The following is a 13,133-nucleotide window of genomic DNA, read 5'->3' as shown; positions in this document are numbered from 1 at the left end:
GCCCTTGAATAACAGACCTGCAGACAAGTTGGAAACGTAGAAAACGACCGTGACAAGAGTTCTACCGAGAGAAAGTTCTATTATTGTTCTCTGGTTTAGTGACTCATTTGAATCGTGCTCACAGTGGCTTCTCTGGCAGATTTGCAACATTTTTCCTGGTTCTAAGCCGACTTTCACTTGGATTCTTTACAGTCTGGGTTTTTATGGAGGAGACATTCTGACTCTAGGTGAAGTGAGATGTGAATTTTGATTTTCAGCAGTTTTCCACAGAAAAGAACTGACCTCTCCCAAACATCAGCTCTGTTCTTTAAAAAATAAATGGTATTTCTTCTTCAGTTAGATTTAATCACCTTAAGAAGTAGGGAAAGAATTGCAACATGGTATTTTATCAAGAGATGGGGCTCACCTTTGATTTTCTCAAGCAGGTGACAAATGTTGTAAAAGGTTGGATTGCTTTGTAAGATATTCAGCCAAAGAAATAAAAACATAATTAGGTCATGCTGGTCCAATGGAAGACTTGATAATATTTGGAGAACAAATTAAAGGAGAAAATAAATGACTCCACCAAAATAAAGCAACATGAAACATGGTAGAAACTGAGAACCTTTTTCTTCATGCACCTCTCTTTGTCCGTGTGGGTAACGTCCCTTGGTCCCTGGTCAACTTTCCCTCATGGTTGACCTTCTCGAGCAAAGTCTCTGCGTGAGCTGAGACACGTTGAGGTTAAGGAACATTTCTGAGGCATTGGCCTCTGTTCTCTCAGCTTTTAACTTGGATTTTCCCTGCCAGTTGCAACCTAACAAAAAAATCTTTGTGATTTCCATAAACAGAGACCATATTCCACCATAAGTGTAATGAATAACAGTAATTTGAAATGAGTTCTATGAGGTCATTACAGTTATTGGTTTTCTCATAGGCTCCAATCACTTAAAGAGCAAGTGATACTATTTTTATGTATTTATTTTTTTGTAATATATTTTGTATCCACAAAACCTAGGAAGATACCTGGTTTGACAATAGAAGCTAGATCACTGTCTTTGGTATATGAATGAACCCTTAGAGGTGACGGTGAATATACACTGCAGGTAAGGCAATACACCAGGCACCCACAGAGGAGGGACACTCACATCTCTGCGTTCAGCACCTTTATCCGTAAAAGGAGGATGTTTGAACCTGTTGTAGCTACCAAAGTAAGAAATCTTATAGGGAGTCTGTTGAAAACCAAAAGGTGTTCTCAGATAAAATGTTCCACTGCTAAGCAGCTATGTGACCACGTTATGAATCACACTCATGCCCTCCAAACCCTGTCTCGTGTGTCAAAGTCAGTCGCCGTGTAGGCGACTCCTTCCCCAGACAGCGCCACGTTAAAGAGTTTGGATCTGTCTCCTCTGCATCCCGATCAATGGGTTCTAAAGGGAAAGCCTACAACTGAGCTACTTGCCCACTTAATTGTGTAGAAATGGAAGAAGGCTTATACGGGTAAATTTACTGATCACGATGGTTACCACGTGCGGTGCCCCAGGAAACGTGAAAATGAGACAGAGCCCGTAGTCAGCTGAATTGAAGGGCACTTGAAGATAACAGAAGCAGAAAGAAGTGACATGATGTGACCTTTTAATAGGAAGAGCCTAGAAAGAAGGCAAGCAAACGTACGGTAAGAGTACAAGAAAACTGAAAAACATTTTATTTCTTTTTTTTAATTGGCGTGTAGTCAGGTTACAATGTTGCGTCAGTTTCCGGCGTGCAGCGCAGTGTCTCAATCATGCATATACGTACACATGTTCTCTTTCATGTCCTTTTTCATTACAGGTCACTACAAGATACTGAATACAGTTCCCTGTGCTGTACAGTCGAAGCTTGTTGTTTATCTATTTTATATACAGTAGTTAGTGTCTGCAACTCTCGAACTCCCCATTTATCCCTTAGCGAAATAATTTACTTAATAATTTCACGACAGCCTAATATACGTCAAACACAGTTCCTGGCTCAAAGGAAACATTTGCAAATATAGCAATGCTTATCCTTCTGGAGGTTAAAGCCTGTTGAGGGCGGCAGTCCATGAACTAGAATTACACAGCAGCCTTCTCCCCCGCCCAGGTCACCCTGCAAGCCCTGTTAGCATGTACCTCCTCTCTTAGCTGAGGACAGGAAGAAGGGAGCACGGGACTGGTCCAGAGTGAGTGAGGACACCCAAGAGATAAGGAGCCCACAGAGGAAGCAGTCACGAAAACCTAGGGATAGACAGCAGAGAAAACTAAATGACTGAAACTCGTGCCTAGATCCACGCAGGGGGCGGGGGAGCACTTCTGCGGCTTTTGCGCTCAGACCACTGAAAGCCGACTTCAGTGTCATTTCAGTCTTGGTTTGTTTGTTTGTTTGTTTTATGGGCCACCACCAGTTTATTTCCTAAACAAAGCAGACGAAAGTGCTGTGCACTGAGGGTGCGCGCTGGAGAGCATAAGTGTCGGCAGACTTTCTCGTGTGTATGTGCATTGTTTATTTTTGATTCTTTCTTTCTTGTTTTATTGAAGCATAGTCAGTTTACAGTGTGTCAATTTCTGGCTGTGATGATAAACGCTTACTGGCGCCCAAGGTCATGACCTTTAGAGGGCAGTAGTTCACCAGTATCCACTGGAGATGAGAATGTTTTGCAGAGAGAGCAGTGATTAGAATAAAACGTGTGGCGATTTTTACACGGGTCATCCAAAAAGTGACTTTTTCTCCAGTCACAACTGGGTTAAGTGTTTTTCCGGTGCCTACTTTTTCATTATAATGATGCCTCGGGGAATCTATGAAGGAAAGACATTTCATCTGGCTGTGAGTTAGGGTGCTGCTTAGAAAAGCTTAACATTCTTTAGCACTTTTTTTTTCTTTCCCAAGAAGGAAACAATAGACTTAAGTGTTTTAAAAATGTGCTGACTTCCATGAGGGTTTTAAAATAAACTGATAGAAGGTTACAGCTCACATGCCTGCCTGCTGGGCTGAGAGGGGAAGTGTCTCCTAGCTTCAAGCTCAGGCACACTTTGTAAACTGGATCCAGATCAAGCTGACAGCCTCCTCTGGGTCTCCTCTGGATGGGCACGCCGCAGGTGAGAGGTGCTGGGCTCCCACGTCCTCGGCCCTTCAGGGCCTCCCCGGAGGCCCAGCCTCGGACTCAGCTGAAAGGAGCTCCACACAGTGGTTCTGGCCAAGGGTCTTTGGCTCTGAACCAGCAAGAAAATATTTCCTCATTCTTTTTAATTTTCAAGCTATGGTCAAAAGAACCTTGAATTCTTAGGAGGTTTTCCAGTATCTTTCCCTTGCTCTATGTGCAGGGTAACAGCTTGAAGTAAAACAGGCCAGTCTTTTCACTTCAGCAGAGGGCGTATCGCACCTTGGAGGAGGGATCCAAACAGAGCTATCACCTGTACTGTAAACTTATGTAAACAATTGAAACTGTTTTCTTTGACTGGGCACACAGTGTCTTTTCTGTAAAGTGCATAGACTAAGGGGGAAATCTACTCAGAAGATTCTGGAATCCTTTGACTACTTACAGTTCTCCTTGCTCTAAGAAAGGACGCCATTGTGGTACAAAGGTGGGGGCAGTGGTTGGGGTGTGTAAATGTTCCCGCTCAAAAATAAATTGGTATTAAGGAAATGCCAGCAAAAACAGTAAAATAGCACTTCACAGCCAGAAGATGGCTATTATGAAAAAAAATGCACACAGAAAATAGTTAAGTGTTGGTGAGGATAGGAAGAAATTGCAATCATATAGTCTATTTTAAGCTGATAACAATGTAAACTCCATGGTATATAAAATGTTAGCTTTTTACTCTCTCCCCTCCACATTCCAGTGGTTTTGATGTCACTATTTATATCTTCTTTGTATACATTAACAAATTTTTGTAGCTATAGTATAGTAATTTTAATGCTTTGTAATTTAACCTTACTGTAATGTTCAGTGATTGACACACAACCATATTTTAGTCTTATGACATCCTGAATTTTACTCTATACTGACTGTCACTAGTATGTTCTATATTTTCATATGTTTTTATGTTACTAATGAGGATCCTTCCACTTCAGGGTGAAGAACTCTCTCAGTGTTTCTTGTGAGGCAATTCCAGTGGTGCCGAACTCTCCCAGCTTCTGTTTGGGAAAGCCTTCATTTTGCCTTCATTTGTGAAGGACAACTTTACTGCAGGATTCTTGATTTTTTGCTTTTTTCTCACCATTTTGAATATAGCATTCCTCTGACTTCTGGCCTGTATGGTTTCTGCTGAGAAATCTGCAGATAGACTTATTTTTATTTTATTTAACTTTATTTATTTTTCATTGAAGTGTAGTCAGTTTACAATGCTGTGTCAATCTCTGGTGTACAGCATAATGTTTCAGTCATACGTGTACATATGTATATTCCTTTTCATATTCTTTTCATTACAGGCTATTACAAGATATTGAATATGGTTCCCTGTGCTACACAGCAGGACCTTGTTGTTTATCTATTTTATATATAGTATCTAGTATCTGCAAATCTCAAACTCCCAATTTATCCCTTCCCACCTCTTTTCCCCATGGTAACCATAGGTTTGCTTTTTGCCTGTGAGTCTGTTCTGCTTTGTAAATAAGTTCCTTTGTTGCCGATAGTCTTATGGAGGTTCCTTTTTAAGTGAAGATTTTCATTTCCTCTTGCTTTTAAAATTCTTTAAAACTTCCCTTCGTCTTTGCTTTAGGCAGTTTTATTACTAATATGTCTTGGAGAAGATCATCTTAGGGTGAGATTTTGGGGTGATCTATTATTAGCTTTATAAACATGATGTCTAGATTTTTCCCCAGATTTGGGAAATTGTCAGCCATTATTTGTTTAAATAGCTTTCTGCCTCTTTCAGCCCAAAGTGTTTCTCATAATGGTATTTCATAAACCACATAGGCTTTATTTTACTCTCTTTTCATTCTTTTTTTGTTTGTTTGCTTTTTCTTCCTCCAGCTGGATGACTGCGAGTGACCTGTTGGCTCGCTGACTCTTCCTCCTGCTCGTTGGAACCTGCTGCTGAAGTTCTTCGGTGGATCATTCAGCTCAGTCGCTGAATTCTTCACCTCTAGGATTTCTCGTTGCTTTTAATGGTTCCTATATCTTTGTTGAACATCTTGTTTTGTTTATGCATTGTTTTCCTACTTTTATTTGTCTATCCTGTGTTTTCTTATATGTTACTGAATTTCTTTTAGAGGATTATTCTAAATTCTTTGTCAGATGGGCATACATTTCCATTTCTTTTGGGTCATTCATTGGAGCTTTATTAGTTTCCATGGGTAGTGCCATGTGTCAATATAATTTCTTTGTAACATATTTTGGGGGAAACCAAGAACTTAATAGTTATGAGACTTCCAGTGTAATTAAGGTTTACATACTAATTTATGTAGATCTTAATTTAATGACATTTATAATTTCTTTCTGTAGAATTCTTGCATATAACTTACTACTTTAAAGTATTTGCTGCTCTTGTAAAAGTTGCAGTTTTTGCCCTTTTAGCATTTGCTGATACATAGAAATAGAATGGATTTTTACTTATTAGCTTCTTTTCCAGGAGGCTTATTAAAATTAATAATTTCTAATTCTAGACGTAATATTTAAATAATTCTAATATCTAATTCAAATTTACTAAGACAAATAATAATTCCTCTTGGATTCTCTTACACATTTTTTTTTTCGCTTTTTCTTTGTATTCTCCTTTTGTTTGGAGGAGGTGGGAACTATTGCACAGGTAAGACCTGCATAAAATATTGAACTGAAATGGTGGCATTAGGCGTCTTTATTTTTTTTTTCACCCCCAAAATGAACGCCGTCAGTGTTTTACTAGTTGGCTGTAAGGTCTTTGTAGATATACTTTATAGGAAGACATTTGTTTCAATGCTTTGTTTGCTGAGGTTTTGGCATTTGTTTTCACAGTGGATGGGTTTCAAATTTTATCAGAAAGTTTTTCTGTATATGTTGAGATGATTTATTGGCTTTGACTTTAAACATTTAATGATAAACATACCTACCAATATTCTGACATGAAAAGTCACGCTTTCCTAGTGCACAGCTGGCTTGCTCTCGGTATATTACTCATTTTTTAATGTGTCGCTGAGTCTGCCATCCTTTCAGTTAGGCTTGTTGCCTTTTTCTCATGAACGACATGAAATTGTGGCTTCCTTTCCTTTATGCTCTCGATGCATTTTAGTTTCTCGCTTTATGTCAGCCTCAGAAAGTGAGCCACAGAGTTTCCTCTGTATCTTTTCTCTTGCCTGTGCTACATTTGATTCATCCTGCTCTCAGTGTTTGTAAAAACTCTCTGATGAAGTCTTCTAGGCCTAGAGTTTTCCCCGAGGGAAGGTTTTTGAATAGTCAGATTTCTTAAAGACAGATCAGGTTTTCTATTTCTTCTTGAGTCAATTTTGCTGTATTTATGTGTGTGTGTGTGTGTGTGTGTGTGTGTGTCTTCAAGGGATATTTTTATTTCATTAAATTGTGAAATGTTCCCGTAAAGCTTTCCTTGATGTCTGTTCATCACCTTCTTGCTCAGAGGCTCCTTCATGAACTTTTGATTTCGGATACGTGGTCTGCACTTGTCTTCTCTGAACAGCACTGTCAGAGGAATTTCACGTCTATCAGTCTTTTCAAAAAGCACCTTTTCACTTTGTTGACTTTGCCTGTTAACTGCACAAGTTCTAGTTTATTGAGTTGTGTCCTCACTTGTGGTATTTCCTTTCTTCTTTCCCTGGGTTTATTTTGCTTTCCTTTCTGTTATTCTCCTAATTTCTTAAGATGCGTGTCTTTAACTTTTGATTATACGCCCTCTCAATAAACGCACTACCAAGCCCATGATTTTGCTTGCATCCCGCAACTTTAGATACGCATTTTATTTATTGTTCAGTTCAAAATAGTATCATTTTTATTATTTGCTTCAATGCATTTATAGAACTATATTTCTTAATCTTCAAACATATAGGAAGGTTTCTAGTTTTCATAATTCATTTTTATCTTAAACTGTGTTCTTAGAATACAGAATATATTCTATATTGGTTCAACTTGAAATTTCTTGAGAGTTGTTTTATGGTCCAGGAAATGGTCAGCTTTTACAATTGTGCAATGTAGGTTCAAAAATAATGTGTATTCAACAGCTCTTGGATGAAGAATTCTGTTCTGTGTTGTTTTTTAAGCAATGCTTGTTAATGTGTTCTCTAAATTTCTTTTACTAATGTTTGTTCTCCAAACTACTGATGGAATTATGCTAAAATCTTTTAATTTCATTTTTTGTCTATTTTTTCTTATATCATTTTTTTATTTATACATTTTGATGCTCTGTTTTGAAGTACATTAAATTTTATTTTTAATAGGGTTCTCCATCTTATTTCTAGAAATATTTTATTTTGATTTTGTTTTGTTCACAGTCTGTTTTGTCTACTATTAATAAAAGTTCACCAGCTTCGTGTGATGATTATTTTAGTTCTACTATTTTCTTTAAAACCCTTTTTCTTTCAGTGTCTGTATTCTGTTGTGTTTTTCTGGTGTACAGCATATTTCAGTCATACATAGGCATACCTATATTCTGTTATGTTTAAATATAAAACAGAAGATGGTAGAATCCTTTTAAAATCTTAGCTAATAATGTTTTTCCTTTACCTAGAGGATTGGATCAACTGATTTTTTTTTTTTTTGCTATTAACAATACAGTTGGTTTAATTCATCATGTTTCTGCTTTCTACTGATTATACCTGTTTAATTTTGCTTTCCTCTCCTTTAATGGTTTCTTTTAGAATGAGCTATTTTTAACCATTCCACTATTTAAAAATTAGTATCTGTAAATTTGACTCTGATTTTTATGTAAGTTATCAGAAGACTTGCAGCCCTTATTGATTAAAATTTAATTTTAATGCTTTCACCACCCTCTAGAGCCAACACGTGAATCTGAGAGCACTTTAAGCCTTCCAGTCTCTTCTCGCCATGCTTTCACGTTTGCCATTCGCTTCCCTTGTGCTTCTTTGCTGGATAATCCCACAGATGTTCACTGTCCTTGGTGTAGCCAATGCTTGTTTGGATTTACTCACACAGTTGCGGGTTCTTTCTGTCCATTCCTTACTGGGAGACTTTTCATCTGGGAGCCTTTGTTTTCTACAAGAAGTAAGACTTTAGACATTTCTTGAGCTTATAGTAGTTGTTAGTCCCTGAACCCCCCGGATGGAGGGTGAGATTTTGGGCTCTGCCTATCTTGAGGGTGGGTCTTGGTGAGCCGGCCTCCTTTGTGACCCCAGCGTGGACAGACGCCCTCTCCACTTCTGTCTGTCTCACCATGAAAGCTGTCAGTGCAAGCTGTTCTTGGGGGACAGTTGCCCTCAGGGGAAATCAGCCTCAGGGTTCCCTCTTTCTTCCCTGAATTTCCCTTTCCTTTAGAGTTTTAAATCTATGGAGATAAATGGATCATTAGCAGTGAGTGTTTTATCTCTTAAAATGATAAACTCCTCCAGCTACAGCCCTGCCTGCCTCCCTCCTGTCTTGGAGGAGTAACCGCTTCTCTGTTTATCTGAGGAGGAACCCTGTTTGGAGGCTCGGCTGCCACCTCTTCTTGAGTCTTTGCTCTGTTTCTCCTCTGAAGAGACCCCCAGCTTCTTCTCCCATAGTCCTCAGATGTCTTAGCGTCTCCTCCGTTATTGAGAACAAGCACAAGAACCTCTGGGACTTTCTTCTACAATGAGCTATTGTCCAATCTCGTTATCATTACATCATCTTTTTTCCAAAGGTTTCCATTTGTTGCCCTTGCTTCCTCCTTCTTAACCCCCTTACATGAGGCAAAAAAAAAAAAAAAAAAAAAAAAAAAGAGAAGAAGAAAAGAAAAGAAATTACCTGGATTACACTTGGAGAGCCTCCCTCATCTATCTAAAGATGATAAAAATGCCTCTACTTCTTTTGAATCTTTTATAATAGAGATAGTATCACAAAATATAGGCTGAGTGAATAGCCCTGTCATGTACGGCCTCTGTCCATTCAGTGATAACAACATGGATGTGGCTTGTTCCTGAGGCTGCGACAAGCTGACTCCTATTTAGACAAGTGGGTCTGAGCCAGCGCTTGACTAGGAGTACTTAGAACTATCACCTGTACCATCAGGACGCAGTAAAGTACTTGCTAAAAAAATTAACTAAAATCTTACGGCTATTTTCAAGGAAAATCATTCCAAACATCAGTGGTTTTTCAACATACATTGTACTGTGTGGAAAATTTTCAAGGATTACCTCTTCTATTATTAATGAATCCATTTTACATTATCCTAAAGAAGGTAAGTTTTGTACATACATTTTATAATGTTTCTCCTTTGTGAAAAAGAAAAGATACATAAATTTAATAGGGGAAAGAAATTTACAGTGTGTCCTGTCCTACCTGTGTGATTCAAATTAAATCTTGCTGCACATAATGGTAGCAAGTCATATGCTGGAAGCACTTATCATCTTGATTTTATAAGAAAGGAAACAAATTGTTGCTCATAGGCCTGAGGTAAAGAGTTAAGACAGGTATCTGTGCCTTTCCTTATTTTATAGCACTGTGTGTAAACTTTATACCCTGCTTTTAATACTCTATCCTGAAACAGCAATTCCTCACTGTGTGACCTTGGTCAAGTTGCTTAACCTCTCTGTGCTCTATAAAGTGGCAAATGTACTTTATATATTGTTTCTTAGAAATCATAGCCTGTATTTTACCTAGAATTCCTATTTTTTATACCCGATAAGCGATATGTTTTAAAGAATAGCTTTTTCCCCTGTGTAGTCCATCATCATATAGCATAGAATGGAAATAAGAGATTAACTTTTACTGAACAAAACTAATGTGCTAATATTGATGGTAAAACAGAAAGATACCAAAGAGATTTACAATTTATAATGTATACATGTGTATGGTGTTCATGTGTGTATATAGATTTTTGTTAAATGTAAAACATATCTGTTAAAGAATATTTTTTGTTTCTAAATTCAAAATTTCCCTCTTATTTTTAATATGGCATCAAAACATGCCACAAGAGTTGGGAACCAGAGGGAAACATGACGAAGTTGCGATGAAAGCGCTTCTTACGAATTCGTGCATTAGTATGAACCTCTGACGTTACAGATACTTGTAGGTTTTCACATTACTTTTTTTAGATTGATGTAATTTGACATTACTATGTTTTAGTCTGTTAGTCCTTTCCTGGGCATCAGAATTCATCACAGATTCAGACATATTGGATTTCTTCTTTTTGGAAATAAGTGATCATACACAGAACCCTTGTAAATGATTTCTGAGAGCGGAAAGGAATAGGAAGATAAATATTGAAGGACAAGTGAATTCAAAGATTGAATTCATTTGTCTTTTGTAATAATAAAACATTCAGTTTTAGTGTTGTATTTGTCCACGACACTTAGAGCTCTTGAGTGGAACGCAGAGAAGGACTAGATTATTTGGGCTGGGGGGTTCTTTTGTAGAATCCAGTCAGGCTTCAGGCTTCCCACGTGTGGTGTGGGCTTTTGCTTCCACGTTTGTTGTATGGTTCTCTGGTCGGAGGCTGCGGCTTCTTTCCACCTCCACTGATGTGTAAGAGGGCTGGTCTCCCATGTGTGCCGGACAAGTGGAATGACTGGATGTGGGTGGACAGTGTCTACATCATACTTAACCAGTGAGACACAGGGCAAGCCAGGAAGTGGACAATGTGCTGTGAGCAATTCAGCGCCTTTACAGACATTGCACTGTTAACCCTATAAATTGTCTTCATCTGAGGTAAAGCCATTTCAGTGGATAAGCCCGTGCCACAGTGCAGAAGTGAACACCTGAAGTTTATCGTGCTCTAGAAACTGACAGGTGGATTGTTCAGACTCCTGGCGTGGTCTCACTGGCAGACAGAATCCCCTAGGTAAGCCAGGGACCCATTCAGCGAGCGGCCGAGACGGTGGTGGATGTCCCTCTCTGAGCTCTGGTGGTCACACACTTTCAATCACCGTGGATGAAAAAGAAACTGGAGACAAGGGAGACTGGGAATTGAGAGTATTTCTCCATCTTCCACGGGTTTCCATGTTTCTCCATCTTCTTTCTGGCCTGATGTTTCTCAGTTGAAAACCTGACCAAATCCCCGCCTTTGTGTTTGGAAATGCACATGCGCATCTAACACGCACTATGGATTTACTGTGTTGAACAGCGTGAACTCTGACTCTAAAGGTGTTTTGTTGTTGTTGTTTTTTCACTAAGCAGAGCTTGGGATTGGTCCTTGCTTGCCAAGCATTTCATATAAATAGTTTGCTTAATGAAAAGAGGCTTGAGATAGATTCTTACTTTGAAAAAGAGATTATGATTAAAATTCTTAGAATTGCAGCCCACGGGGACAAATATTATTATGGACTAAGTGATTTGAAGAAATCATTGGTTTTAAAAAATCAGCGCTGCTAATTAAGTTTCCAAATGCATGCACACAGACTTGACTTAATTAGTAATTCCATCCGGATGCAGTAGACGTACTAATGCGGAATGTGTACACGCAGCAGAATGAACGGCTTCCTTAGCACCTGAGGTGTGAGTCACTTTTGCCTAAAGCAAGCCAGGGTAGCGAGCTATGCTACAGGATAATGAAGACTTAAGGGGGGAGGTGCTGGCATAATTTTAAAAGGATATTGCAGCTATTGAAGTAATGCTTCTAATGCTTTTTAAGCACGTTTTTTAATAGGAAAAAATGAGTTTTATGTTGCTCAATTTCTTGAATTAAGATAGATTAAAAGTACAGATTAAGTATAATCTTTATTCCGAGAGTTACTCTGTGTACTATGTTAAGCACTTAGGCAGCTCTTAAAATTCCTTGGATCCATTAGAATTCCATTTGTTCTGTCACTGTTTCAGCACAAAGCTCACAATCATTTGCGGAAACATGATTTACAGTACTAAATATTTGAAGTGTGCATTCCTTCTTTCCTTTTTGCACCCCCTTTGCCCCAGGATCCCTAGGCCCCGGGACCACAGTGCGCACGGCGTTGTTTCCGACGTGGGTCCTGCTCGAGTTTCTGTTTCACTGACGTGCTTGTCCGTCTACAGCCCCTGAGCTCTTCGTAGCTTCTCTCTCCGAAGACCAGAACCTTTGTCTAGTCTTAAGAAAGGACTGAGTTAGGGTTATTGATAAACTGTAAGTTCCTTCTGTACAGCACGGGGAACTATAGTCAATATATGTGGTAACCTAAATGAAAAGGAACATGAAAATGAACACATGCATGTATGTGTACGACTGAAACATGACGCCGTGCGCCGGCCATTGACTCAGCGCTGTAAACGGGCTGCTCGTCAACGAAAGGTTAGTTAATTAATTAATTAATTAAATTTTAAGAAAAGAAAGAACTGAATCTGGCCACTTTTAAAATCATCCCTTTATTTTTATTAACGTCCACAGAAGATGTTGGCTTTTTTGCTCCATTTGCCATTTGAGTTTTCTGTATGCCTCCTTTTAACCCAAATTTTGTTTTGCACACCCAGATCCACCCCTCACGTGAGCAGGTTGCATCCCCATGGCCTGTTTTTACTGCCAAGGGTCTTGGCCCATCTCTGCCTCTCTGCCGGCCGTGCCCACGAGCACGGTGAAGCACGACTGTCGCCAAATTACCTTTGCCCTCAGAACGACAAATGGTTCCATTACGACTGGAACCCGGAGCACTGCCTGTGTCAACATCCATTCCTGGGCTTAAGCCATCACCCCAAACAGAAGGAAAGAGGGCTGCGAGGAGGCAACACGGCGTCATGGGTGCTTACCTAGTAGACGACCTAACACGTGTGAATGTGTTGGGAAGGTGGGTGAGCGGGGGCACCGGGCAGGCTGGAGCAGACACTGCTGCAGGAGCCAGTGCCGGGGGAGGAAAGCCAGAGCTGTCATTAGCTACTCGCTGGAGGCTCGGGATGGCCAACGCTGAGAGCGAAAATCCCAAGGGGACCTAGTTATAGGAGCGCCCCCACAATTTGTGAGATTTACCTTCAAGGACTTTGACTGGGTTCCTAGCATAAATGCCAGAGAAGAATTCCCTCCTGCTTCCCACAGAGGGAGGGAAAAGAGCGCCATTTTGAAATATTCCAGAGCACTGTGTTCTTCTCGCAAGGCCTGCCCTCGGGGGAAGCTGTGCAA

At 39.6% G+C, this 13,133-nt stretch overlaps 1 long non-coding RNA gene across 1 annotated transcript; it reads left to right on the top strand.

The window, feature by feature from the left end:
* Window positions 1-10,112: 10,112 nt before the first annotated feature.
* On the top strand, window positions 10,113-12,704 carry LOC116661520. The gene is made up of 3 exons (XR_004317403.1): window positions 10,113-10,895; window positions 11,966-12,314; window positions 12,494-12,704. It is a non-coding gene; the product is annotated as an uncharacterized LOC116661520 (long non-coding RNA).
* Window positions 12,705-13,133: the final 429 nt, after the last annotated feature.

Source organism: Camelus ferus, chromosome 35 (genome assembly GCF_009834535.1).
Source record: "Camelus ferus isolate YT-003-E chromosome 35, BCGSAC_Cfer_1.0, whole genome shotgun sequence".
NCBI lineage: Eukaryota > Metazoa > Chordata > Mammalia > Artiodactyla > Camelidae > Camelus > Camelus ferus.
Note: the sequence above shows the minus strand (reverse complement) of the source record. Positions and strands in the feature narration are given on the sequence as shown.